The sequence below is a fragment of the Anser anser genome (genome assembly GCF_964211835.1).
Source record: "Anser anser genome assembly, contig: HAP1_SCAFFOLD_46, whole genome shotgun sequence".
Taxonomy (NCBI): domain Eukaryota; kingdom Metazoa; phylum Chordata; class Aves; order Anseriformes; family Anatidae; genus Anser; species Anser anser.
Window position 1 is genome coordinate 977,499 of NW_028153973.1, and position 26,691 is coordinate 1,004,189.

Here is a 26,691-nt window from a genome sequence, read left to right on the forward strand (position 1 = left end):
GGTGCCAGTGCACTCTCTGGACTCACTGCACTGCATCCCCAGTGGTGCCAGTGCACTCTCTGAACTCACGGCACTGCATCCCCAGTGGTGCTAGTGCACTCTCTGGACCAACGGCACTGCATCCCCAGTGGTGCCAGTGCACTCTGTGGACTCACTGCACTGCATCCCCAGTGGTGCCAGTGCACTCTCTGGACTCACGGCACTGCATCCCCGGTGGTGCCAGTGCACTCTCTGGACTCACTGCACTGCATCCCCAGTGGTGCCAAGGCACTCTCTGGACTCACAGCACTGCATCCCCACTGGTGCCAGTGCACTCTCTGGACTCACTGCACTGCATCCCCAGTGGTGCCAGTGCACACTCTGGACTCACGGCACTGCATCCCCAGTGGTGCTAGTGCACTCTCTGGACCAACGGCACTGCATCCCCAGTGGTGCCAGTGCACTCTCTGGACTCACTGCACTTCATCCCCAGTGGTGCCAGGGCACTCTCTGGACTCACTGCACTGCATCCCCAGTGGTGCCAAGGCACTCTCTGGACTCACTGCACTGCATTGCCATTGGTGCCAGTGCACTCTCTGGACTCATTGCAGTGCATCCCCAGTGGTGCCAGTGCACTCTCTGGACTCACGGCACTGCATCCCCAGTGGTGCCAGTGCACTCTCTGGACTCACTGCAGTGCATCCCCAGTGGTGCCAGTGCACTCTCTGGACTCACAGCACTGCATCCCCACTGGTGCCAGTGCACTCTCTGGACTCACTGCACTGCATCCCCAGTGGTGCCAGTGCACACTCTGGACTCACGGCACTGCATCCCCAGTGGTGCCAGTGCACTCTCTGGACTCACTGCACTGCATCCCCGGTGGTGCCAAGGCACTCTCTGGACTCACTGCACTGCATTGCCATTGGTGCCAGTGCACTCTCTGGACTCATTGCAGTGCATCCCCAGTGGTGCCAGTGCACTCTCTGCACTCACTGCAGTGCATCCCAGGTGGTGCCAGTGCACTCTCTGGACTCACTGCACTGCATCCCCAGTGGTGCCAGTGCACTCTCTGAACTCACTGAACTGCATCCCCAGTGGTGCCAGTGCACTCTCTGGACTCACTGCACTGCATCCCCAGTGGTGCCAGGGCACTCTCTGGACTCACTGCACTGCATCCCGGGTGGCGCCAGTGACCTCTCTGGACTCAGTGCAGTGCATTCCCAGTGGTTCCAGTGCACTCTCTGCACTCACCGGGGTGCATCCCCAATAGTGCCAGTGCCCTCTCTGGACTCACTGCAGTGCATCCCCAGTGGTGCCAGTGCGCTCTCTGGACTCACCGCACTGCATCCCCAGTGGTGCCAGTGCACTCTCTGGACTCACTGCAGTGCATCCCCAGTGGTGCCAGTGCACTCTCTGGACTCATTTCACTGCATCCCCAGTGGTGCCAGTGCACTCTCTGGACTCACTGCACTGCATCCCCAGTGGTGCCAGTGCACTCTCTGGACTCACTGCACTGCATCCCCAGTGGTGCCAGTGCACTCTCTGAGCTCACTGCAGTGCATCCCCAGTGGTGCCAGTGCACTCTCTGGATTCACTGCACTGCATCCCCAGTGGTGCCAGTGCACTCTCTGGCCTCACTGCACTGCGTCCCCAGTGGTGCCAGTGCACTCTCTGGACTCACTGCACTGCATCCCCAGTGGTGCCACTGCACTCTCTGGACTCACTGCACTGCATCCCCAGTGGTGCCGGGGAACTCTCTGGACTCACTGCAGTGCATCCCCAGTGGTGCCAGTGCACTCTGTGGACTCACTGCACTACATCCCCAGTAGGGCCAGTGCACTCTCTGCACTCACTGCACTGCATCCCCAGTGGTGCCAGTGAACTCTCTGGACTCACTGCACTGCATCCCTAGTGGTGCCAGTCCACTCTCTTGAGTCACTGCACTGCATCCCCAGTGGTGCCAGTGCACTCTCTGGACTCACTGTAGTGCATCCCCAGTGGTGCCAGTGCACTCTCTGGACTCACTGCACTACACCCCCAGTGGTGCCAGTGCACTCTCTGGACTCACTGCACTGCATCCCCACTGGTGCCAGTGCACTCTCTGGACTCACTGCACTGCATCCCCAGTGGTGCCAGTGCACACTCTGGACTCACGGCACTGCATCCCCAGTGGTGCCAGTGCACTCTCTGGACTCACTGCACTGCATCCCCAGTGGTGCCAGGGTACTCTCTGGACTCACTGCACTGCATCCCCAGTGGTGCCAAGGCACTCTCTGGACTCACTGCACTGCATTGCCATTGGTGCCAGTGCACTCTCTGGACTCATTGCAGTGCATCCCCAGTGGTGCCAGTGCACTCTCTGGACTCACGGCACTGCATCCCCAGTGGTGCCAGTGCACTCTCTGGACTCACTGCACTGCATCCCCAGTGGTGCCAGTGCACTCTCTGAACTCACTGAACTGCATCCCCAGTGGTGCCAGTGCACTCTCTGGACTCACTGCACTGCATCCCCAGTGGTGCCAGGGCACTCTCTGGACTCACTGCACTGCATCCCCAGTGGTGCCAGTGACCTCTCTGGACTCAGTGCAGTGCATTCCCAGTGGTTCCAGTGCACTCTCTGGACTCACCGGGGTGCATCCCCAATAGTGCCAGTGCCCTCTCTGGACTCACTGCAGTGCATCCCCAGTGGTGCCAGTGCGCTCTCTGGACTCACCGCACTGCATCCCCAGTGGTGCCAGTGCACTCTCTGGACTCACTGCACTGCATCACCAGTGGTGCCAGTGCACTCTCTGGACTCATTTCACTGCATCCCCAGTGGTGCCAGTGCACTCTCTGGACTCACTGCACTGCATCCCCAGTGGTGCCAGTGCACTCTCTGGACTCACTGCACTGCATCCCCAGTGGTGCCAGTGCACTCTCTGAGCTCACTGCACTGCATCCCCAGTGGTGCCAGTGCACTCTCTGGACTCACTGCACTGCATCCCCCATGGTGCCAGTGCACTCTCTGGACTCACTGCACTGCATCCCCAATGGTGCCAGTGCACTCTCTGGACTCACTGCACTGCATCCCCAGTGGTGCCACATCACTCTCTGGACTCACTGCACTGCATCCCCAGTGGTGCCGGGGCACTCTCTGGACTCACTGCAGTGCATCCCCAGTGGTGCCAGTGCCCTCTGTGGACTCACTGCACTACATCCCCAGTAGGGCCAGTGCACTCTCTGGACTCACTGCACTGCATCCCCAGTGGTGCCAGTGAACTCTCTGGGCTCACTGCACTGCATCCCTAGTGGTGCCAGTGCACTCTCTTGAGTCACTGCACTGCATCCCCAGTGGTGCCAGTGCACTCTCTGGACGCACTGCACTGCATCCCCAGTGCTGCCAGTGCACTCTCTGGACTCACTGCAGTGCATCCCCACTGGTGCCAGTGCACTCTCTGGACTCACTGCACTGCACTCCCAGTGGTGCCAGTGCACTCTCTGGACTCACTGCAGTGCATCCCCAGTGGTGCCAGTGCACTCTCTGGACTCACGGCACTGCATCCCCGGTGTTGCCAGTGCACTCTCTGGACTCACTGCACTGCATCCCCAGTGGTGCCAAGGCACTCTCTGGACTAACAGCACTGCATCCCCACTGGTGCCAGTGCACTCTCTGGACTCACTGCACTGCATCCCCAGTGGTGCCAGTGCACACACTGGACTCACGGCACTGCATCCCCAGTGGTGCTAGTGCACTCTCTGGACCAACGGCACTGCATCCCCAGTGGTGCCAGTGCACTCTGTGGACTCACTGCACTGCATCCCCAGTGGTGCCAGGGCACTCTCTGGACTCACTGCACTGCATCCCCAGTGGTGCCAAGGCACTCTCTGGACTCACTGCACTGCATTGCCATTGGTGCCAGTGCAATCTCTGGACTCATTGCAGTGCATCCCCAGTGGTGCCAGTGCACTCTCTGGACTCACTGCAGTGCATCCCCAGTGGTGCCAGTGCACTCTCTGGACTCACTGCACTGCATCCCTAGTTGTGCCAGTGCACTCTCTGGACTCACTGCACTGCATCCCCAGTGGTGCTAGTGCACTCTCTGGACTCACTGCACTGCATCCCCAGTGGTGCCAGTGCACTCTCTGTACTCACTGCACTGCATCCCCAGTGGTGCCAGGGCACTCTCTGGACTCACTGCACTGCATCCCCAGTGGTGCCAGTGACCTCTCTGGACTCAGTGCACTGCATCCCCAGTGGTGCCAGTGCACTCTCTGGACTCACCGGGGTGCATCCCCAATAGTGCCAGTGCCCTCTCTGGATCACTGCAGTGCATCCCCAGTGGTGCCAGTGCACTCTCTGGACTCACTGCAGTGCATCCCCAGTGGTGCCAGTGCACTCTCTGGACTCACTGCACTGCATCCCCAGTGGTGCCAGTGCACTCTCTGGACTCACTGCACTGTCTCCCCAGTGGTGCAAGTGCACTCTCTGGACTCACTGCACTGCATCCCCAGTGCTGCCAGTGCACTCTCTGGACTCACTGCACTGCATCCCCAGAGGTGCCAGTGCACTCTCTGGACTCACGGCAGTGCATCCCCAGTGGTGCCAGTGCACTCTCTGGACTCACGGCAGTGCATCCCCAGTGGTGCCAGTGCACTCTCTGGACTCACTGCGCTGCATCCCCAGTGGTGCCAGTGCACTCTCTGGACTCACTGCGCTGTATCCCCAGTGGTGCAACTGCACTCTCTGGACTCACTGCACTGCATCCCCAGTGATGCCAGTGCACTCTCTGCACTCACTGCACTTCATCCCCAGAGGTGCCAGTGCACTCTCTGGACTCACTGCACTGCATCCCCAGAGGTGCCAGTGCACTCTCTGGACTCACTGCAGTGCATCCCAGGTGGTGCCAGTGCACTATCTGGACTCACTGCACTGCATCTCCAGCGGTGCCAGTGCACTCTCTGGACTCACTGCACTGCATCCCCAGTGGTGCCAGTGCACTATCTGTACTCACTGCAGTGCATCCCAGGTGGTGCCAGTGCACTCTCTGGACTCACTGCACTGCATCTCCAGCGGTGCCAGTGCACTCTCTGGACTCACTGCACTGCATCCCCAGTGGTGCCAGTGCACTCTCTGGACTCACTGCACTGCACAACCAGTGGTGCCAGTGCACTCTCTGGACTCACTGCAGTGCATCCCCAGTGGTGCCTGTGCACTCTCTGTACTCACTGCACTGCATCCCCAGTGGTGCCAGGGCACTCTCTGGACTCACTGCACTGCATCCCCAGTGGTGCCAGTGACCTCTCTGGACTCAGTGCACTGCATCCCCAGTGGTGCCAGTGCACTCTCTGGACTCACGGCAGTGCATCCCCAGTGGTGCCAGTGCACTCTCTGGACTCACGGCAGTGTATCCCCAGTGGTGCCAGTGCACTCTCTGGACTCACTGCGCTGCATCCCCAGTGGTGCCAGTGCACTCTCTGGACTCACTGCGCTGTATCCCCAGTGGTGCAACTGCACTCTCTGCACTCACTGCACTTCATCCCCAGAGGTGCCAGTGCACTCTCTGGACTCACTGCACTGCATCCCCAGAGGTGCCAGTGCACTCTGGACTCACTGCAGTGCATCCCAGGTGGTGCCAGTGCACTATCTGGACTCACTGCACTGCATCTCCAGCGGTGCCAGTGCACTCTCTGGACTCACTGCACTGCATCCCCAGTGGTGCCAGTGCACTATCTGTACTCACTGCAGTGCATCCCAGGTGGTGCCAGTGCACTCTCTGGACTCACTGCACTGCATCTCCAGCGGTGCCAGTGCACTCTCTGGACTCACTGCACTGCATCCCGAGTGGTGCCAGTGCACTCTCTGGACTCACTGCACTGCACAACCAGTGGTGCCAGTGCACTCTCTGGACTCACTGCAGTGCATCCCCAGTGGTGCCTGTGCACTCTCTGGACTCACTGCAGTGCATCCCCAGTGGTGCCAGTGCACTCTCTGGACTCATTTCACTGCATCCCCAGTGGTGCCAGTGCACTCTCTGGACTCACTGCACTGCATCCCCAGTGGTGCCAGTGCACTCTCTGAGCTCACTGCAGTGCATCCCCAGTGGTGCCAGTGCACTCTCTGGACTCACTGCACTGCATCCCCAGTGGTGCCAGTGCACTCTCTGGCCTCACTGCACTGCGTCCCCAATGGTGCCAGTGCACTCTCTGGACTCACTGCACTGCATCCCCAGTGGTGCCGGGGCACTCTCTGGACTCACTGCAGTGCATCCCCAGTGGTGCCAGTGCCCTCTGTGTACTCACTGCACTACATCCCCAGTAGGGCCAGTGCACTCTCTGGACTCACTGCACTGCATCCCCATTGGTGCCAGTGAACTCTCTGGACTCACTGCAGTGCATCCCCAGTGGTGCCAGTGCACTCTCTGGACTCACTGTAGTGCATCCCCACTGGTGCCAGTGCACTCTCTGGACTCACTGCACTGCACCCCCAGTGGTGCCAGTGCACTCTCTGGACTCACAGCACTGCATCCCCACTGGTGCCAGTGCACTCTCTGGACTCACGGCACTGCATCCCCAGTGGTGCCAGTGCACTCTCTGGACTCACTGCACTGCATCCCCAGTGGTGCCAGGGTACTCTCTGGACTCACTTCACTGCATCCCCAGTGGTGCCAAGGCACTCTCTGGACTCACTGCACTGCATTGCCATTGGTGCCAGTGCACTCTCTGGACTCATTGCAGTGCATCCCCAGTGGTGCCAGTGCACTCTCTGGACTCACGGCACTGCATCCCCAGTGGTGCCAGGTCACTCTCTGGACTCACTGCACTGCATCCCCAGTGGTGCCAGTGCACTCTCTGAACTCACTGAACTGCATCCCCAGTGGTGCCAGTGCACTCTCTGGACTCACTGCACTGCATCCCCAGTGGTGCCAGGGCACTCTCTGGACTCACTGCACTGCATCCCGGGTAGCGCCAGTGACCTCTCTGGACTCAGTGCAGTGCATTCCCAGTGGTTCCAGTGCACGCTCTGCACTCACCGGGGTGCATCCCCAATAGTGCCAGTGCCCTCTCTGGACTCACTGCAGTGCATCCCCAGTGGTGCCAGTGCGCTCTCTGGACTCACCGCACTGCATCCCCAGTGGTGCCAGTGCACTCTCTGGACTCACTGCAGTGCATCCCCAGTGGTGCCAGTGCACTCTCTGGACTCATTTCACTGCATCCCCAGTGGTGCCAGGGCACTCTCTGGACTCACTGCACTGCATCCCCACTGGTGCCAGTGCACTCTCTGGACTCACTGCACTGCATCCCCAGTGGTGCCAGTGCACTCTCTGAGCTCACTGCAGTGCATCCCCAGTGGTGCCAGTGCACTCTCTGGACTCACTGCACTGCATCCCCAGTGGTGCCAGTGCACTCTCTGGCCTCACTGCACTGCGTCCCCAATGGTGCCAGTGCACTCTCTGGACTCACTGCACTGCATCCCCAGTGGTGCCACTGCATTCTCTGGACTCACTGCACTGCATCCCCAGTGGTGCCGGGGCACTCTCTGGACTCACTGCAGTGCATCCCCAGTGGTGCCAGTGCCCTCTGTGGACTCACTGCACTACATCCCCAGTAGGGCCAGTGCACTCTCTGCACTCACTGCACTGCATCCCCAGTGGTGCCAGTGAACTCTCTGGACTCACTGCACTGCATCCCTAGTGGTGCCAGTGCACTCTCTTGAGTCACTGCACTGCATCCCCAGTGGTGCCAGTGCACTCTCTGGACTCACTGTAGTGCATCCCCACTGGTGCCAGTGCACTCTCTGGACTCACTGCACTGCACCCCCAGTGGTGCCAGTGCACTCTCTGGACTCACAGCACTGCATCCCCACTGGTGCCAGTGCACTCTCTGGACTCACTGCAGTGCATCCCCAGTGGTGCCAGTGCACACTCTGGACTCACGGCACTGCATCCCCAGTGGTGCCAGTGCACTCTCTGGACTCACTGCACTGCATCCCCAGTGGTGCCAGGGTACTCTCTGGACTCACTGCACTGCATCACCAGTGGTGCCAAGGCACTCTCTGGACTCACTGCACTGCATCCCCAGTGGTGCCAGTGCACTCTCTGGACTCACAGCACTGCATCCCCACTGGTGCCAGTGCACTCTCTGGACTCACTGCACTGCATCCCCAGTGGTGCCAGTGCACTCTCTGGACTCACTGCACTGCATCCCCAGTGGTGCCAGTGCACTCTCTGAACTCACTGAACTGCATCCCCAGTGGTGCCAGTGCACTCTCTGGACTCACTGCACTGCATCCCCAGTGGTGCCAGGGCACTCTCTGGACTCACTGCACTGCATCCCCAGTGGTGCCAGTGACCTCTCTGGACTCAGTGCAGTGCATTCCCAGTGGTTCCAGTGCACTCTCTGGACTCACCGGGGTGCATCCCCAATAGTGCCAAGACCCTCTCTGGACTCACTGCAGTGCATCCCCAGTGGTGCCAGTGCTCTCTCTGGACTCACCGCACTGCATCCCCAGTGGTGCCAGTGCACTCTCTGGACTCACTGCACTGCATTCCCAGTGGTGCCAGTGCACTCTCTGGACTCATTTCACTGCATCCCCAGTGGTGCCAGTGCACTCTCTGGACTCACTGCACTGCATCCCCAGTGGTGCCAGTGCACTCTCTGGACTCACTGCACTGCATCCCCAGTGGTGCCAGTGCACTCTCTGAGCTCACTGCAGTGCATCCCCAGTGGTGCCAGTGCACTCTCTGGACTCACTGCACTGCATCCCCACTGGTGCCAGTGCACTCTCTGGACTCACTGCACTGCATCCCCAATGGTGCCAGTGCACTCTCTGGACTCACTGCACTGCATCCCCAGTGGTGCCACATCACTCTCTGGACTCACTGCACTGCATCCCCAGTGGTGCCGGGGCACTCTCTGGACTCACTGCAGTGCATCCCCAGTGGTGCCAGTGCCCTCTGCGGACTCACTGCACTACATCCCCAGTAGGGCCAGTGCACTCTCTGGACTCACTGCAGTGCATCCCCAGTGGTGCCAGTGAACTCTCTGGACTCACTGCACTGCATCCCTAGTGGTGCCAGTGCACTCTCTTGAGTCACTGCACTGCATCCCCAGTGGTGCCAGTGCACTCTCTGGACTCACTGCACTGCATCCCCAGTGGTGCCAGTGCACTCTCTGGACTCACTGCACTGCATCCCCAGTGGTGCCAGTGCACTCTCTGGACTCACTGCAGTGCATCCCCAGTGGTGCCAGTGCACTCTCTGGACTCACGGCACTGCATCCCCGGTGGTGCCAGTGCACTCTCTGGACTCACTGCACTGCATCCCCAGTGGTGCCAAGGCACTCTCTGGACTCACAGCACTGCATCCCCACTGGTGCCAGTGCACTCTCTGGACTCACTGCACTGCATCCCCAGTGGTGCCAGTGCACACACTGGACTCACGGCACTGCATCCCCAGTGGTGCTAGTGCACTCTCTGGACCAACGGCACTGCATCCCCAGTGGTGCCAGTGCACTCTGTGGACTCACTGCACTGCATCCCCAGTGGTGCCAGTGCACTCTCTGGACTCACGGCACTGCATCCCCGGTGGTGCCAGTGCACTCTCTGGACTCACTGCACTGCATCCCCAGTGGTGCCAAGGCACTCTCTGGACTCACAGCACTGCATCCCCACTGGTGCCAGTGCACTCTCTGGACTCACTGCACTGCATCCCCAGTGGTGCCAGTGCACACTCTGGACTCACGGCACTGCATCCCCAGTGGTGCTAGTGCACTCTCTGGACCAACGGCACTGCATCCCCAGTGGTGCCAGTGCACTCTCTGGACTCACTGCACTGCATCCCCAGTGGTGCCAGGGCACTCTCTGGACTCACTGCACTGCATCCCCAGTGGTGCCAAGGCACTCTCTGGACTCACTGCACTGCATTGCCATTGGTGCCAGTGCACTCTCTGGACTCATTGCAGTGCATCCCCAGTGGTGCCAGTGCACTCTCTGGACTCACGGCACTGCATCCCCAGTGGTGCCAGTGCACTCTCTGGACTCACTGCAGTGCATCCCCAGTGGTGCCAGTGCCCTCTGTGGACTCACTGCACTACATCCCCAGTAGGGCCAGTGCACTCTCTGCACTCACTGCACTGCATCCCCAGTGGTGCCAGTGAACTCTCTGGACTCACTGCACTGCATCCCTAGTGGTGCCAGTGCACTCTCTTGAGTCACTGCACTGCATCCCCAGTGGTGCCAGTGCACTCTCTGGACTCACTGTAGTGCATCCCCAGTGGTGCCAGTGCACTCTCTGCACTCACTGCAGTGCATCCCCAGTGGTGCCAGTGCACTCTCTGGACTCACTGCACTGCATCCCCAGTGGTGCCACTGCACTCTCTGGACTCACTGCACTGCATCCCCAGTGGTGCCGGGGCACTCTCTGGACTCACTGCACTGCATCCCCAGTGGTGCCAGTGCCCTCTGTGGACTCACTGCACTACATCCCCAGTAGGGCCAGTGCACTCTCTGCACTCACTGCACTGCATCCCCAGTGGTGCCAGTGAACTCTCTGGACTCACTGCACTGCATCCCTAGTGGTGCCAGTGCACTCTCTTGAGTCACTGCACTGCATCCCCAGTGGTGCCAGTGCACTCTCTGGACTCACTGTAGTGCATCCCCACTGGTGCCAGTGACCTCTCTGGACTCACTGCACTGCATCACTAGTGGTGACAGTGCACTCTCTGGACTCACAGCACTGCATCCCCACTGGTGCCAGTGCACTCTCTGGACTCACGGCACTGCATCCCCAGTGGTGCCAGTGCACTCTCTGGACTCACTGCACTGCATCCCCAGTGGTGCCAGGGTACTCTCTGGACTCACTGCACTGCATCCCCAGTGGTGCCAAGGCACTCTCTGGACTCACTGCACTGCATTGCCATTGGTGCCAGTGCACTCTCTGGACTCATTGCAGTGCATCCCCAGTGGTGCCAGTGCACTCTCTGGACTCACGGCACTGCATCCCCAGTGGTGCCAGTGCACTCTCTGGACTCACTGCACTGCATCCCCAGTGGTGCCAGTGCACTCTCTGAACTCACTGAACTGCATCCCCACTGGTGCCAGTGCACTCTCTGGACTCACTGCACTGCATCACCAGTGGTGCCAGGGCACTCTCTGGACTCACTGCACTGCATCCCCAGTGGTGCCAGTGACCTCTCTGGACTCAGTGCAGTGCATTCCCAGTGGTTCCAGTGCACTCTCTGGACTCACCGGGGTGCATCCCCAATAGTGCCAGTGCCCTCTCTGGACTCACTGCAGTGCATCCCCAGTGGTGCCAGTGCGCTCCCTGGACTCACCGCACTGCATCCCCAGTGGTGCCAGTGCACTCTCTGGACTCACTGCAGTGCATCCCCAGTGGTGCCAGTGCACTCTCTGGACTCATTTCACTGCATCCCCAGTGGTGCCAGTGCACTCTCTGGACTCACTGCAGTGCATCCCCAGTGGTGCCAGTGCACTCTCTGGACTCACTGCACTGCATCCCCAGTGGTGCCAGTGCACTCTCTGAGCTCACTGCAGTGCATCCCCAGTGGTGCCAGTGCACTCTCTGGACTCACTGCACTGCATCCCCAGTGGTGACAGGGCACTCTCTGGACTCACTGCACTGCATCCCCAATGGTGCCAGTGCACTCTCTGGACTCACTGCACTGCATCCCCAGTGGTGCCACTGCACTCTCTGGACTCACTGCACTGCATCCCCAGTGGTGCCGGGGCACTCTCTGGACTCACTGCAGTGCATCCCCAGTGGTGCCAGTGCCCTCTGTGGACTCACTGCACTACATCCCCAGTAGGGCCAGTGCACTCTCTGCACTCACTGCACTGCATCCCCAGTGGTGCCAGTGAACTCTCTGGACTCACTGCACTGCATCCCTAGTGGTGCCAGTGCACTCTCTTGAGTCACTGCACTGCATCCCCAGTGGTGCCAGTGCACTCTCTGGACTCACTGTAGTGCATCCCCACTGTTGCCAGTGCACTCTCTGGACTCACTGCACTGCACCCCCACTGGTGCCAGTGCACTCTCTGGACTCACTGCACTGCATCCCCAGTGGTGCCAGTGCACTCTCTGAACTCACTGAACTGCATCCCCACTGGTGCCAGTGCACTCTCTGGACTCACTGCACTGCATCCCCAGTGGTGCCAGGGCACTCTCTGGACTCACTGCACTGCATCCCCAGTGGTGCCAGTGACCTCTCTGGACTCAGTGCAGTGCATTCCCAGTGGTTCCAGTGCACTCTCTGGACTCACCGGGGTGCATCCCCAATAGTGCCAGTGCCCTCTCTGGACTCACTGCAGTGCATCCCCAGTGGTGCCAGTGCGCTCCCTGGACTCACCGCACTGCATCCCCAGTGGTGCCAGTGCACTCTCTGGACTCACTGCAGTGCATCCCCAGTGGTGCCAGTGCACTCTCTGGACTCATTTCACTGCATCCCCAGTGGTGCCAGTGCACTCTCTGGACTCACTGCAGTGCATCCCCAGTGGTGCCAGTGCACTCTCTGGACTCACTGCACTGCATCCCCAGTGGTGCCAGTGCACTCTCTGAGCTCACTGCAGTGCATCCCCAGTGGTGCCAGTGCACTCTCTGGACTCACTGCACTGCATCCCCAGTGGTGCCAGTGCACTCTCTGGACTCACTGCACTGCATCCCCAATGGTGCCAGTGCACTCTCTGGACTCACTGCACTGCATCCCCAGTGGTGCCACTGCACTCTCTGGACTCACTGCACTGCATCCCCAGTGGTGCCGGGGCACTCTCTGGACTCACTGCAGTGCATCCCCAGTGGTGCCAGTGCCCTCTGTGGACTCACTGCACTACATCCCCAGTAGGGCCAGTGCACTCTCTGCACTCACTGCACTGCATCCCCAGTGGTGCCAGTGAACTCTCTGGACTCACTGCACTGCATCCCTAGTGGTGCCAGTGCACTCTCTTGAGTCACTGCACTGCATCCCCAGTGGTGCCAGTGCACTCTCTGGACTCACTGTAGTGCATCCCCACTGTTGCCAGTGCACTCTCTGGACTCACTGCACTGCACCCCCAGTGGTGCCAGTGCACTCTCTGGACTCACAGCACTGCATCCCCACTGGTGCCAGTGCACTCTCTGGACTCACGGCACTGCATCCCCAGTGGTGCCAGTGCACTCTCTGGACTCACTGCACTGCATCCCCACTGGTGCCAGGGTACTCTCTGGACTCACTGCACTGCATCCCCAGTGGTGCCAAGGCACTCTCTGGACTCACTGCACTGCATTGCCATTGGTGCCAGTGCACTCTCTGGACTCATTGCAGTGCATCCCCAGTGGTGCCAGTGCACTCTCTGGACTCACGGCACTGCATCCCCAATGGTGCCAGTGCACTCTCTGGACTCACTGCACTGCATCCCCAGTGGTGCCAGTGCACTCTCTGAACTCACTGAACTGCATCCCCAGTGGTGCCAGTGCACTCTCTGGACTCACTGCACTACATCCCCAGTAGGGCCAGTGCACTCTCTTGAGTCACTGCACTGCATCCACAGTGGTGCCAGTGACCTCTCTGGACTCACTGCACTGCATCCCCAGTGGTGCCAGTGCACTCTCTGGACTCACTGCAGTGCATCCCCAGTGGTGCCAGTGCACTCTCTGGACTCACGGCACTGCATCCCCAGTGGTGCCAAGGCACTCTCTGGACTCACAGCACTGCATCACCACTGGTGCCAGTGCACTCTCTGGACTTGCCGGGGTGCATCCCCAGTGGTGCCAGTGCACACTCTGGACTCACGGCACTGCATCCCCAGTGGTGCTACTGCACTCTCTGGACCAACGGCACTGCATCCCCAGTGGTGCCAGTGCACTCTCTGGACTCACTGCACTGCATCCCCAGTGGTGCCAGGGCACTCTCTGGACTCACTGCACTGCATCCCCAGTGGTGCCAAGGCACTCTCTGGACTCACTGCACTGCATTGCCATTGGTGCCAGTGCACTCTCTGGACTCATTGCAGTGCATCCCCAGTGGTGCCAGTGCACTCTCTGGACTCACGGCACTGCATCCCCAGTGGTGCCAGTGCACTCTCTGGACTCACTGCAGTGCATCCCCAGTGGTGCCAGTGCACTCTCTGGACTCACAGCACTGCATCCCCACTGGTGCCAGTGCACTCTCTGGACTCACGGCACTGCATCCCCAGTGGTGCCAGTGCACTCTCTGGACTCACTGCACTGCATCCCCAGTGGTGCCAGTGCACACTCTGGACTCACGGCACTGCATCCCCAGTGGTGCCAGTGCACTCTCTGGACTCACTGCACTGCATCCCCAGTGGTGCCAGTGGACTCTCTGGACTCACTGCACTGCATCCCCAGTGGTGCCAAGGCACTCTCTGGACTCACTGCACTGCATTGCCATTGGTGCCAGTGCACTCTCTGGACTCATTGCAGTGCATCCCCAGTGGTGCCAGTGCACTCTCTGGACTCACGGCACTGCATCCCCAGTGGTGCCAGTGCGCTCTCTGGACTCACTGCACTGCATCCCCAGTGGTGCCAGTGCACTCTCTGAACTCACTGAACTGCATCCCCAGTGGTGCCAGTGCACTCTCTGGACTCACTGCACTGCATCCCCAGTGGTGCCAGGGCACTCTCTGGACTCACTGCACTGCATCCCGGGTGGCGCCAGTGACCTCTCTGGACTCAGTGCAGTGCATTCCCAGTGGTTCCAGTGCACTCTCTGGACTCACCGGGGTGCATCCCCAATAGTGCCAGTGCCCTCTCTGGACTCACTGCAGTGCATCCCCAGTGGTACCAGTGCGCTCTCTGGACTCACCGCACTGCATCCCCAGTGGTGCCAGTGCACTCTCTGGACTCACTGCAGTGCATCCCCAGTGGTGCCAGTGCACTCTCTGGACTCATTTCACTGCATCCCCAGTGGTGCCAGGGCACTCTCTGGACTCACTGCACTGCATCCCCAGTGGTGCCAGTGCACTCTCTGGACTCACTGCACTGCATCCCCAGTGGTGCCAGTGCACTCTCTGAGCTCACTGCAGTGCATCCCCAGTGGTGCCAGTGCACTCTCTGGACTCACTGCACTGCATCCCCAGTGGTGGCAGTGCACTCTCTGGCCTCACTGCACTGCGTCCCCAATGGTGCAAGTGCACTCTCTGGACTCACTGCACTGCATCCCCAGTGGTGCCACTGCACTCTCTGGACTCACTGCACTGCATCCCCAGTGGTGCCGGGGCACTCTCTGGACTCACTGCAGTGCATCCCCAGTGGTGCCAGTGCCCTCTGTGGACTCACTGCACTACATCCCCAGTAGGGCCAGTGCACTCTCTGCACTCACTGCACTGCATCCCCAGTGGTGCCAGTGAACTCTCTGGACTCACTGCACTGCATCCCTAGTGGTGCCAGTGCACTCTCTTGAGTCACTGCACTGCATCCCCAGTGGTGCCAGTGCACTCTCTGGACTCACTGTAGTGCATCCCCACTGGTGCCAGTGCACTCTCTGGACTCACTGCACTGCACCCCCAGTGGTGCCAGTGCATTCTCTGGACTCACAGCACTGCATCCCCACTGGTGCCAGTGCACTCTCTGGACTCACTGCACTGCATCCCCAGTGGTGCCAGTGCACACTCTGGACTCACGGCACTGCATCCCCAGTGGTGCCAGTGCACTCTCTGGACTCACTGCACTGCATCCCCAGTGGTGCCAGGGTACTCTCTGGACTCACTGCACTGCATCACCAGTGGTGCCAAGGCACTCTCTGGACTCACTGCACTGCATCCCCAGTGGTGCCAGTGCACTCTCTGGACTCACAGCACTGCATCCCCAGTGGTGCCAGTGCACTCTCTGGACTCACTGCACTGCATCCCCAGTGGTGCCAGTGCACTCTCTGGACTCACTGCACTGCATCCCCAGTGGTGCCAGTGCACTCTCTGAACTCACTGAACTGCATCCCCAGTGGTGCCAGTGCACTCTCTGGACTCACTGCACTGCATCCCCAGTGGTGCCAGGGCACTCTCTGGACTCACTGCACTGCATCCCCAGTGGTGCAAGTGACCTCTCTGGACTCAGTGCAGTGCATTCCCAGTGGTTCCAGTGCACTCTCTGGACTCACCGGGGTGCATCCCCAATAGTGCCAGTGCCCTCTCTGGACTCACTGCAGTGCATCCCCAGTGGTGCCAGTGCGCTCTCTGGACTCACCGCACTGCATCCCCAGTGGTGCCAGTGCACTCTCTGGACTCACTGCACTGCATTCCCAGTGGTGCCAGTGCACTCTCTGGACTCATTTCACTGCATCCCCAGTGGTGCCAGTGCACTCTCTGGACTCACTGCACTGCATCCCCAGTGGTGCCAGGGCACTCTCTGGACTCACTGCACTGCATCCCCAGTGGTGCCAGTGCACTCTCTGAGCTCACTGCAGTGCATCCCCAGTGGTGCCAGTGCACTCTCTGGACTCACTGCACTGCATCCCCCATGGTGCCAGTGCACTCTCTGGACTCACTGCACTGCATCCCCAGTGGTGCCACATCACTCTCTGGACTCACTGCACTGCATCCCCAGTGGTGCCGGGGCACTCTCTTGAGTCACTGCACTGCATCCCCAGTGGTGCCAGTGCACTCTCTGGACGCACTGCACTGCATCCCCAGTGGTGCCAGTGCACTCTCTGGACTCACTGCAGTGCATCCCCAGTGGTGCCAGTGCACTCTCTGGACTCACCGCACTGCATCCCCAGTGGTGCCAGTGCACTCTCTGGACTCACTGCAGTGCATCCCCAGTGGTGCCAGTGCACTCTCTGGACTCACGGCACTGCATCCCCGGTGGTGCCAGTGCACTCTCTGGACTCACTGCACTGCATCCCCAGTGGTGCCAAGGCACTCTCTGGACTCACAGCACTGCATCCCCACTGGTGCCAGTGCACTCTCTGGACTCACTGCACTGCATCCCCAGTGGTGCCAGTGCACACACTGGACTCACGGCACTGCATCCCCAGTGGTGCTAGTGCACTCTCTGGACCAACGGCACTGCATCCCCAGTGGTGCCAGTGCACTCTGTGGACTAACTGCACTGCATCCCCAGTGGTGCCAGTGCACTCTCTGGACTCACGGCACTGCATCCCCGGTGGTGCCAGTGCACTCTCTGGACTCACTGCACTGCATCCCCAGTGGTGCCAAGGCACTCTCTGGACTCATTTCACTGCATCCCCAGTGGTGCCAGTGCACTCTCTGGACTCACTGCACTGCATCCCCAGTGGTGCCAGGGCACTCTCTGGACTCACTGCACTGCATCCCCAGTGGTGCCAGTGCACTCTCTGAGCTCACTGCAGTGCATCCCCAGTGGTGCCAGTGCACTCTCTGGACTCACTGCAGTGCATCCCCAGTGGTGCCAGTGCACTCTCTGGACTCACGGCACTGCATCCCCAGTGGTGCCAAGGCACTCTCTGGACTCACAGCACTGCATCACCACTGGTGCCAGTGCACTCTCTGGACTTGCCGGGGTGCATCCCCAGTGGTGCCAGTGCACACTCTGGACTCACGGCACTGCATCCCCAGTGGTGCTACTGCACTCTCTGGACCAACGGCACTGCATCCCCAGTGGTGCCAGTGCACTCTCTGGACTCACTGCACTGCATCCCCAGTGGTGCCAGGGCACTCTCTGGACTCACTGCACTGCATCCCCAGTGGTGCCAAGGCACTCTCTGGACTCACTGCACTGCATTGCCATTGGTGCCAGTGCACTCTCTGGACTCATTGCAGTGCATCCCCAGTGGTGCCAGTGCACTCTCTGGACTCACGGCACTGCATCCCCAGTGGTGCCAGTGCACTCTCTGGACTCACTGCAGTGCATCCCCAGTGGTGCCAGTGCACTCTCTGGACTCACAGCACTGCATCCCCACTGGTGCCAGTGCACTCTCTGGACTCACGGCACTGCATCCCCAGTGGTGCCAGTGCACTCTCTGGACTCACTGCACTGCATCCCCAGTGGTGCCAGTGCACACTCTGGACTCACGGCACTGCATCCCCAGTGGTGCCAGTGCACTCTCTGGACTCACTGCACTGCATCCCCAGTGGTGCCAGTGGACTCTCTGGACTCACTGCACTGCATCCCCAGTGGTGCCAAGGCACTCTCTGGACTCACTGCACTGCATTGCCATTGGTGCCAGTGCACTCTCTGGACTCATTGCAGTGCATCCCCAGTGGTGCCAGTGCACTCTCTGGACTCACGGCACTGCATCCCCAGTGGTGCCAGTGCGCTCTCTGGACTCACTGCACTGCATCCCCAGTGGTGCCAGTGCACTCTCTGAACTCACTGAACTGCATCCCCAGTGGTGCCAGTGCACTCTCTGGACTCACTGCACTGCATCCCCAGTGGTGCCAGGGCACTCTCTGGACTCACTGCACTGCATCCCGGGTGGCGCCAGTGACCTCTCTGGACTCAGTGCAGTGCATTCCCAGTGGTTCCAGTGCACTCTCTGGACTCACCGGGGTGCATCCCCAATAGTGCCAGTGCCCTCTCTGGACTCACTGCAGTGCATCCCCAGTGGTACCAGTGCGCTCTCTGGACTCACCGCACTGCATCCCCAGTGGTGCCAGTGCACTCTCTGGACTCACTGCAGTGCATCCCCAGTGGTGCCAGTGCACTCTCTGGACTCATTTCACTGCATCCCCAGTGGTGCCAGGGCACTCTCTGGACTCACTGCACTGCATCCCCAGTGGTGCCAGTGCACTCTCTGGACTCACTGCACTGCATCCCCAGTGGTGCCAGTGCACTCTCTGAGCTCACTGCAGTGCATCCCCAGTGGTGCCAGTGCACTCTCTGGACTCACTGCACTGCATCCCCAGTGGTGGCAGTGCACTCTCTGGCCTCACTGCACTGCGTCCCCAATGGTGCAAGTGCACTCTCTGGACTCACTGCACTGCATCCCCAGTGGTGCCACTGCACTCTCTGGACTCACTGCACTGCATCCCCAGTGGTGCCGGGGCACTCTCTGGACTCACTGCAGTGCATCCCCAGTGGTGCCAGTGCCCTCTGTGGACTCACTGCACTACATCCCCAGTAGGGCCAGTGCACTCTCTGCACTCACTGCACTGCATCCCCAGTGGTGCCAGTGAACTCTCTGGACTCACTGCACTGCATCCCTAGTGGTGCCAGTGCACTCTCTTGAGTCACTGCACTGCATCCCCAGTGGTGCCAGTGCACTCTCTGGACTCACTGTAGTGCATCCCCACTGGTGCCAGTGCACTCTCTGGACTCACTGCACTGCACCCCCAGTGGTGCCAGTGCATTCTCTGGACTCACAGCACTGCATCCCCACTGGTGCCAGTGCACTCTCTGGACTCACTGCACTGCATCCCCAGTGGTGCCAGTGCACACTCTGGACTCACGGCACTGCATCCCCAGTGGTGCCAGTGCACTCTCTGGACTCACTGCACTGCATCCCCAGTGGTGCCAGGGTACTCTCTGGACTCACTGCACTGCATCACCAGTGGTGCCAAGGCACTCTCTGGACTCACTGCACTGCATCCCCAGTGGTGCCAGTGCACTCTCTGGACTCACAGCACTGCATCCCCAGTGGTGCCAGTGCACTCTCTGGACTCACTGCACTGCATCCCCAGTGGTGCCAGTGCACTCTCTGGACTCACTGCACTGCATCCCCAGTGGTGCCAGTGCACTCTCTGAACTCACTGAACTGCATCCCCAGTGGTGCCAGTGCACTCTCTGGACTCACTGCACTGCATCCCCAGTGGTGCCAGGGCACTCTCTGGACTCACTGCACTGCATCCCCAGTGGTGCAAGTGACCTCTCTGGACTCAGTGCAGTGCATTCCCAGTGGTTCCAGTGCACTCTCTGGACTCACCGGGGTGCATCCCCAATAGTGCCAGTGCCCTCTCTGGACTCACTGCAGTGCATCCCCAGTGGTGCCAGTGCGCTCTCTGGACTCACCGCACTGCATCCCCAGTGGTGCCAGTGCACTCTCTGGACTCACTGCACTGCATTCCCAGTGGTGCCAGTGCACTCTCTGGACTCATTTCACTGCATCCCCAGTGGTGCCAGTGCACTCTCTGGACTCACTGCACTGCATCCCCAGTGGTGCCAGGGCACTCTCTGGACTCACTGCACTGCATCCCCAGTGGTGCCAGTGCACTCTCTGAGCTCACTGCAGTGCATCCCCAGTGGTGCCAGTGCACTCTCTGGACTCACTGCACTGCATCCCCCATGGTGCCAGTGCACTCTCTGGACTCACTGCACTGCATCCCCAGTGGTGCCACATCACTCTCTGGACTCACTGCACTGCATCCCCAGTGGTGCCGGGGCACTCTCTTGAGTCACTGCACTGCATCCCCAGTGGTGCCAGTGCACTCTCTGGACGCACTGCACTGCATCCCCAGTGGTGCCAGTGCACTCTCTGGACTCACTGCAGTGCATCCCCAGTGGTGCCAGTGCACTCTCTGGACTCACCGCACTGCATCCCCAGTGGTGCCAGTGCACTCTCTGGACTCACTGCAGTGCATCCCCAGTGGTGCCAGTGCACTCTCTGGACTCACGGCACTGCATCCCCGGTGGTGCCAGTGCACTCTCTGGACTCACTGCACTGCATCCCCAGTGGTGCCAAGGCACTCTCTGGACTCACAGCACTGCATCCCCACTGGTGCCAGTGCACTCTCTGGACTCACTGCACTGCATCCCCAGTGGTGCCAGTGCACACACTGGACTCACGGCACTGCATCCCCAGTGGTGCTAGTGCACTCTCTGGACCAACGGCACTGCATCCCCAGTGGTGCCAGTGCACTCTGTGGACTAACTGCACTGCATCCCCAGTGGTGCCAGTGCACTCTCTGGACTCACGGCACTGCATCCCCGGTGGTGCCAGTGCACTCTCTGGACTCACTGCACTGCATCCCCAGTGGTGCCAAGGCACTCTCTGGACTCATTTCACTGCATCCCCAGTGGTGCCAGTGCACTCTCTGGACTCACTGCACTGCATCCCCAGTGGTGCCAGGGCACTCTCTGGACTCACTGCACTGCATCCCCAGTGGTGCCAGTGCACTCTCTGAGCTCACTGCAGTGCATCCCCAGTGGTGCCAGTGCACTCTCTGGACTCACTGCACTGCATCCCCCATGGTGCCAGTGCACTCTCTGGACTCACTGCACTGCATCCCCAGTGGTGCCACATCACTCTCTGGACTCACTGCACTGCATCCCCAGTGGTGCCGGGGCACTCTCTTGAGTCACTGCACTGCATCCCCAGTGGTGCCAGTGCACTCTCTGGACGCACTGCACTGCATCCCCAGTGGTGCCAGTGCACTCTCTGGACTCACTGCAGTGCATCCCCAGTGGTGCCAGTGCACTCTCTGGACTCACCGCACTGCATCCCCAGTGGTGCCAGTGCACTCTCTGGACTCACTGCAGTGCATCCCCAGTGGTGCCAGTGCACTCTCTGGACTCACGGCACTGCATCCCCGGTGGTGCCAGTGCACTCTCTGGACTCACTGCACTGCATCCCCAGTGGTGCCAAGGCACTCTCTGGACTCACAGCACTGCATCCCCACTGGTGCCAGTGCACTCTCTGGACTCACTGCACTGCATCCCCAGTGGTGCCAGTGCACACACTGGACTCACGGCACTGCATCCCCAGTGGTGCTAGTGCACTCTCTGGACCAACGGCACTGCATCCCCAGTGGTGCCAGTGCACTCTGTGGACTAACTGCACTGCATCCCCAGTGGTGCCAGTGCACTCTCTGGACTCACGGCACTGCATCCCCGGTGGTGCCAGTGCACTCTCTGGACTCACTGCACTGCATCCCCAGTGGTGCCAAGGCACTCTCTGGACTCACAGCACTGCATCCCCACTGGTGCCAGTGCACTCTCTGGACTCACTGCACTGCATCCCCAGTGGTGCCAGTGCACACTCTGGACTCACGGCACTGCATCCCCAGTGGTGCTAGTGCACTCTCTGGACCAACGGCACTGCATCCCCAGTGGTGCCAGTGCACTCTCTGGACTCACTGTACTGCATCCCCAGTGGTGCCAGGGCACTCTCTGGACTCACTGCACTGCATCCCCAGTGGTGCCAAGGCACTCTCTGGACTCACTGCACTGCATTGCCATTGGTGCCAGTGCACTCTCTGGACTCATTGCAGTGCATCCCCAGTGGTGCCAGTGCACTCTCTGGACTCACGGCACTGCATCCCCAGTGGTGCCAGTGCACTCTCTGGACTCACTGCAGTGCATCCCCAGTGGTGCCAGTGCCCTCTGTGGACTCACTGCACTACATCCCCAGTAGGGCCAGTGCACTCTCTGCACTCACTGCACTGCATCCCCAGTGGTGCCAGTGAACTCTCTGGACTCACTGCACTGCATCCCTAGTGGTGCCAGTGCACTCTCTTGAGTCACTGCACTGCATCCCCAGTGGTGCCAGTGCACTCTCTGAACTCACTGAACTGCATCCCCAGTGGTGCCAGTGCACTCTCTGGACTCACTGCACTGCATCCCCAGTGGTGCCAGTGCACTCTCTGGACTCACGGCACTGCATCCCCGGTGGTGCCAGTGCACTCTCTGGACTCACTGCACTGCATCCCCAGTGGTGCCAAGGCACTCTCTGGACTCACCGGGGTGCATCCCCAATAGTGCCAGTGCCCTCTCTGGACTCACTGCAGTGCATCCCCAGTGGTGCCAGTGCGCTCTCTGGACTCACCGCACTGCATCCCCAGTGGTGCCAGTGCACTCTCTGGACTCACTGCACTGCATTCCCAGTGGTGCCAGTGCACTCTCTGGACTCATTTCACTGCATCCCCAGTGGTGCCAGTGCACTCTCTGGACTCACTGCACTGCATCCCCAGTGGTGCCAGTGCACTCTCTGGACTCACTGCACTGCATCCCCAGTGGTGCCAGTGCACTCTCTGAGCTCACTGCAGTGCATCCCCAGTGGTGCCAGTGCACTCTCTGGACTCACTGCACTGCATCCCCAGTGGTGCCAGTGCACTCTCTGGACACACTGCACTGCATCCCCAATGGTGCCAGTGCACTCTCTGGACTCACTGCACTGCATCCCCAGTGGTGCCACATCACTCTCTGGACTCACTGCACTGCATCCCCAGTGGTGCCGGGGCACTCTCTGGACTCACTGCAGTGCATCCCCAGTGGTGCCAGTGCCCTCTGTGGACTCACTGCACTACATCCCCAGTAGGGCCAGTGCACTCTCTGGACTCACTGCACTGCATCCCCAGTGGTGCCAGTGAACTCTCTGGACTCACTGCACTGCATCCCTAGTGGTGCCAGTGCACTCTCTTGAGTCACTGCACTGCATCCCCAGTGGTGCCTGTGCACTCTCTGGACGCACTGCACTGCATCCCCAGTGGTGCCAGTGCACTCTCTGGACTCACTGCAGTGCATCCCCAGTGGTGCCAGTGCACTCTCTGGACTCACCGAACTGCATCCCCAGTGGTGCCAGTGCACTCTCTGGACTCACTGCAGTGCATCCCCAGTGGTGCCAGTGCACTCTCTGGACTCACGGCACTGCATCCCCGGTGGTGCCAGTGCACTCTCTGGACTCACTGCACTGCATCCCCAGTGGTGCCAAGGCACTCTCTGGACTCACAGCACTGCATCACCACTGGTGCCAGTGCAGTCTCTGGACTCACTGCACTGCATCCCCAGTGGTGCCAGTGCACACACTGGACTCACGGCACTGCATCCCCAGTGGTGCTAGTGCACTCTCTGGACCAACGGCACTGCATCCCCAGTGGTGCCAGTGCACTCTGTGGACTCACTGCACTGCATCCCCACTGGTTCCAGTGCACTCTCTGGACTCACGGCACTGCATCCCCGGTGGTGCCAGTGCACTCTCTGGACTCACTGCACTGCATCCCCAGTGGTGCCAAGGCACTCTCTGGACTCACAGCACTGCATCCCCACTGGTGCCAGTGCACTCTCTGGACTCACTGCACTGCATCCCAGGTGGTGCCAGTGCACACTCTGGACTCACGGCACTGCATCCCCAGTGGTGCTAGTGCACTCTCTGGACCAACGGCACTGCATCCCCAGTGGTGCCAGTGCACTCTCTGGACTCACTGGACTGCATCCCCAGTGGTGACAGGGCACTCTCTGGACTCACTGCACTGCATCCCCAGTGGTGCCAAGGCACTCTCTGGACTCACTGCACTGCATTGCCATTGGTGCCAGTGCACTCTCTGGACTCATTGCAGTGCATCCCCAGTGGTGCCAGTGCACTCTCTGGACTCACGGCACTGCATCCCCAGTGGTGCCAGTGCACTCTCTGGACTCACTGCAGTGCATCCCCAGTGGTGCCAGTGCACTCTCTGGACTCACAGCACTGCATCCCCACTGGTGCCAGTGCACTCTCTGGACTCACTGCACTGCATCCCCAGTGGTGCCAGTGCACACTCTGGACTCACGGCACTGCATCCCCAGTGGTGCCAGTGCACTCTCTGGACTCACTGCACTGCATCCCCAGTGGTGCCAGTGGACTCTCTGGACTCACTGCACTGCATCCCCGGTGGTGCCAAGGCACTCTCTGGACTCACTGCACTGCATTGCCATTGGTGCCAGTGCACTCTCTGGACTCATTGCAGTGCATCCCCAGTGGTGCCAGTGCACTCTCTGGACTCACTGCAGTGCATCCCAGGTGGTGCCAGTGCACTCTCTGGACTCACTGCACTGCATCCCCAGTGGTGCCAGTGCACTCTCTGAACTCACTGAACTGCATCCCCAGTGGTGCCAGTGCACTCTCTGGACTCACTGCACTGCATCCCCAGTGGTGCCAGGGCACTCTCTGGACTCACTGCACTGCATCCCGGGTGGCGCCAGTGACCTCTCTGGACTCAGTGCAGTGCATTCCCAGTGGTTCCAGTGCACTCTCTGCACTCACCGGTGTGCATCCCCAATAGTGCCAGTGCCCTCTCTGGACTCACTGCAGTGCATCCCCAGTGGTGCCAGTGCGCTCTCTGGACTCACCGCACTGCATCCCCAGTGGTGCCAGTGCACTCTCTGGACTCACTGCAGTGCATCCCCAGTGGTGCCAGTGCACTCTCTGGACTCATTTCACTGCATCCCCAGTGGTGCCAGTGCACTCTCTGGACTCACTGCACTGCATCCCCAGTGGTGCCAGTGCACTCTCTGGACTCACTGCACTGCATCCCCAGTGGTGCCAGTGCACTCTCTGAGCTCACTGCAGTGCATCCCCAGTGGTGCCAGTGCACTCTCTGGACTCACTGCACTGCATCCCCAGTGGTGCCAGTGCACTCTCTGGCCTCACTGCACTGCGTCCCCAGTGGTGCCAGTGCACTCTCTGGACTCACTGCACTGCATCCCCAGTGGTGCCACTGCACTCTCTGGACTCACTGCACTGCATCCCCAGTGGTGCCAGTGAACTCTCTGGACTCACTGCACTGCATCCCCAGTGGTGCCAGTGCACTCTCTGGACTCACTGCACTGCATCCCCAGTGGTGCCAGGGTACTCTCTGGACTCACTGCACTGCATCACCAGTGGTGCCAAGGCACTCTCTGGACTCACTGCACTGCATTGCCATTGGTGCCAGTGCACTCTCTGGACTCATTGCAGTGCATCCCCAGTGGTGCCAGTGCACTCTCTGGACTCACGGCACTGCATCCCCAGTGGTGCCAGTGCACTCTCTGGACTCACTGCACTGCATCCCCAGTGGTGCCAGTGCACTCTCTGAACTCACTGAACTGCATCCCCAGTGGTGCCAGTGCACTCTCTGGACTCACTGCACTGCATCCCCAGTGGTGCCAGGGCACTCTCTGGACTCACTGCACTGCATCCCCAGTGGTGCCAGTGACCTCTCTGGACTCAGTGCAGTGCATTCCCAGTGGTTCCAGTGCACTCTCTGGACTCACCGGGGTGCATCCCCAATAGTGCCAGTGCCCTCTCTGGACTCACTGCAGTGCATCCCCAGTGGTGCCAGTGCGCTCTCTGGACTCACCGCACTGCATCCCCAGTGGTGCCAGTGTACTCTCTGGACTCACTGCACTGCATCCCCAGTGGTGCCAGTGCACTCTCTGGACTCACTGCACTGCATCCCCAGTGGTGCCAGTGCACTCTCTGGACTCACTGCACTGCATCCCCACTGGTGCCAGTGCACTCTCTGAGCTCACTGCAGTGCATCCCCAGTGGTGCCAGTGCACTCTCTGGACTCACTGCACTGCATCCCCACTGGTGCCAGTGCACTCTCTGGACTCACTGCACTGCATCCCCAATGGTGCCAGTGCACTCTCTGGACTCACTGCACTGCATTCCCAGTGGTGCCACATCACTCTCTGGACTCACTGCACTGCATCCCCAGTGGTGCCGGGGCACTCTCTGGACTCACTGCAGTGCATCCCCAGTGGTGCCAGTGCCCTCTGTGGACTCACTGCACTACATCCCCAGTAGGGCCAGTGCACTCTCTGGACTCACTGCACTGCATCCCCAGTGGTGCCAGTGAACTCTCTGGACTCACTGCACTGCATCCCTAGTGGTGCCAGTGCACTCTCTTGAGTCACTGCACTGCATCCCCAGTGGTGCCAGTGCACTCTCTGGACGCACTGCACTGCATCCCCAGTGGTGCCAGTGCACTCTCTGGACTCACTGCAGTGCATCCCCACTGGTGCCAGTGCACTCTCTGGACTCACTGCACTGCACTCCCAGTGGTGCCAGTGCACTCTCTGGACTCACTGCAGTGCATCCCCAGTGGTGCCAGTGCACTCTCTGGACTCACGGCACTGC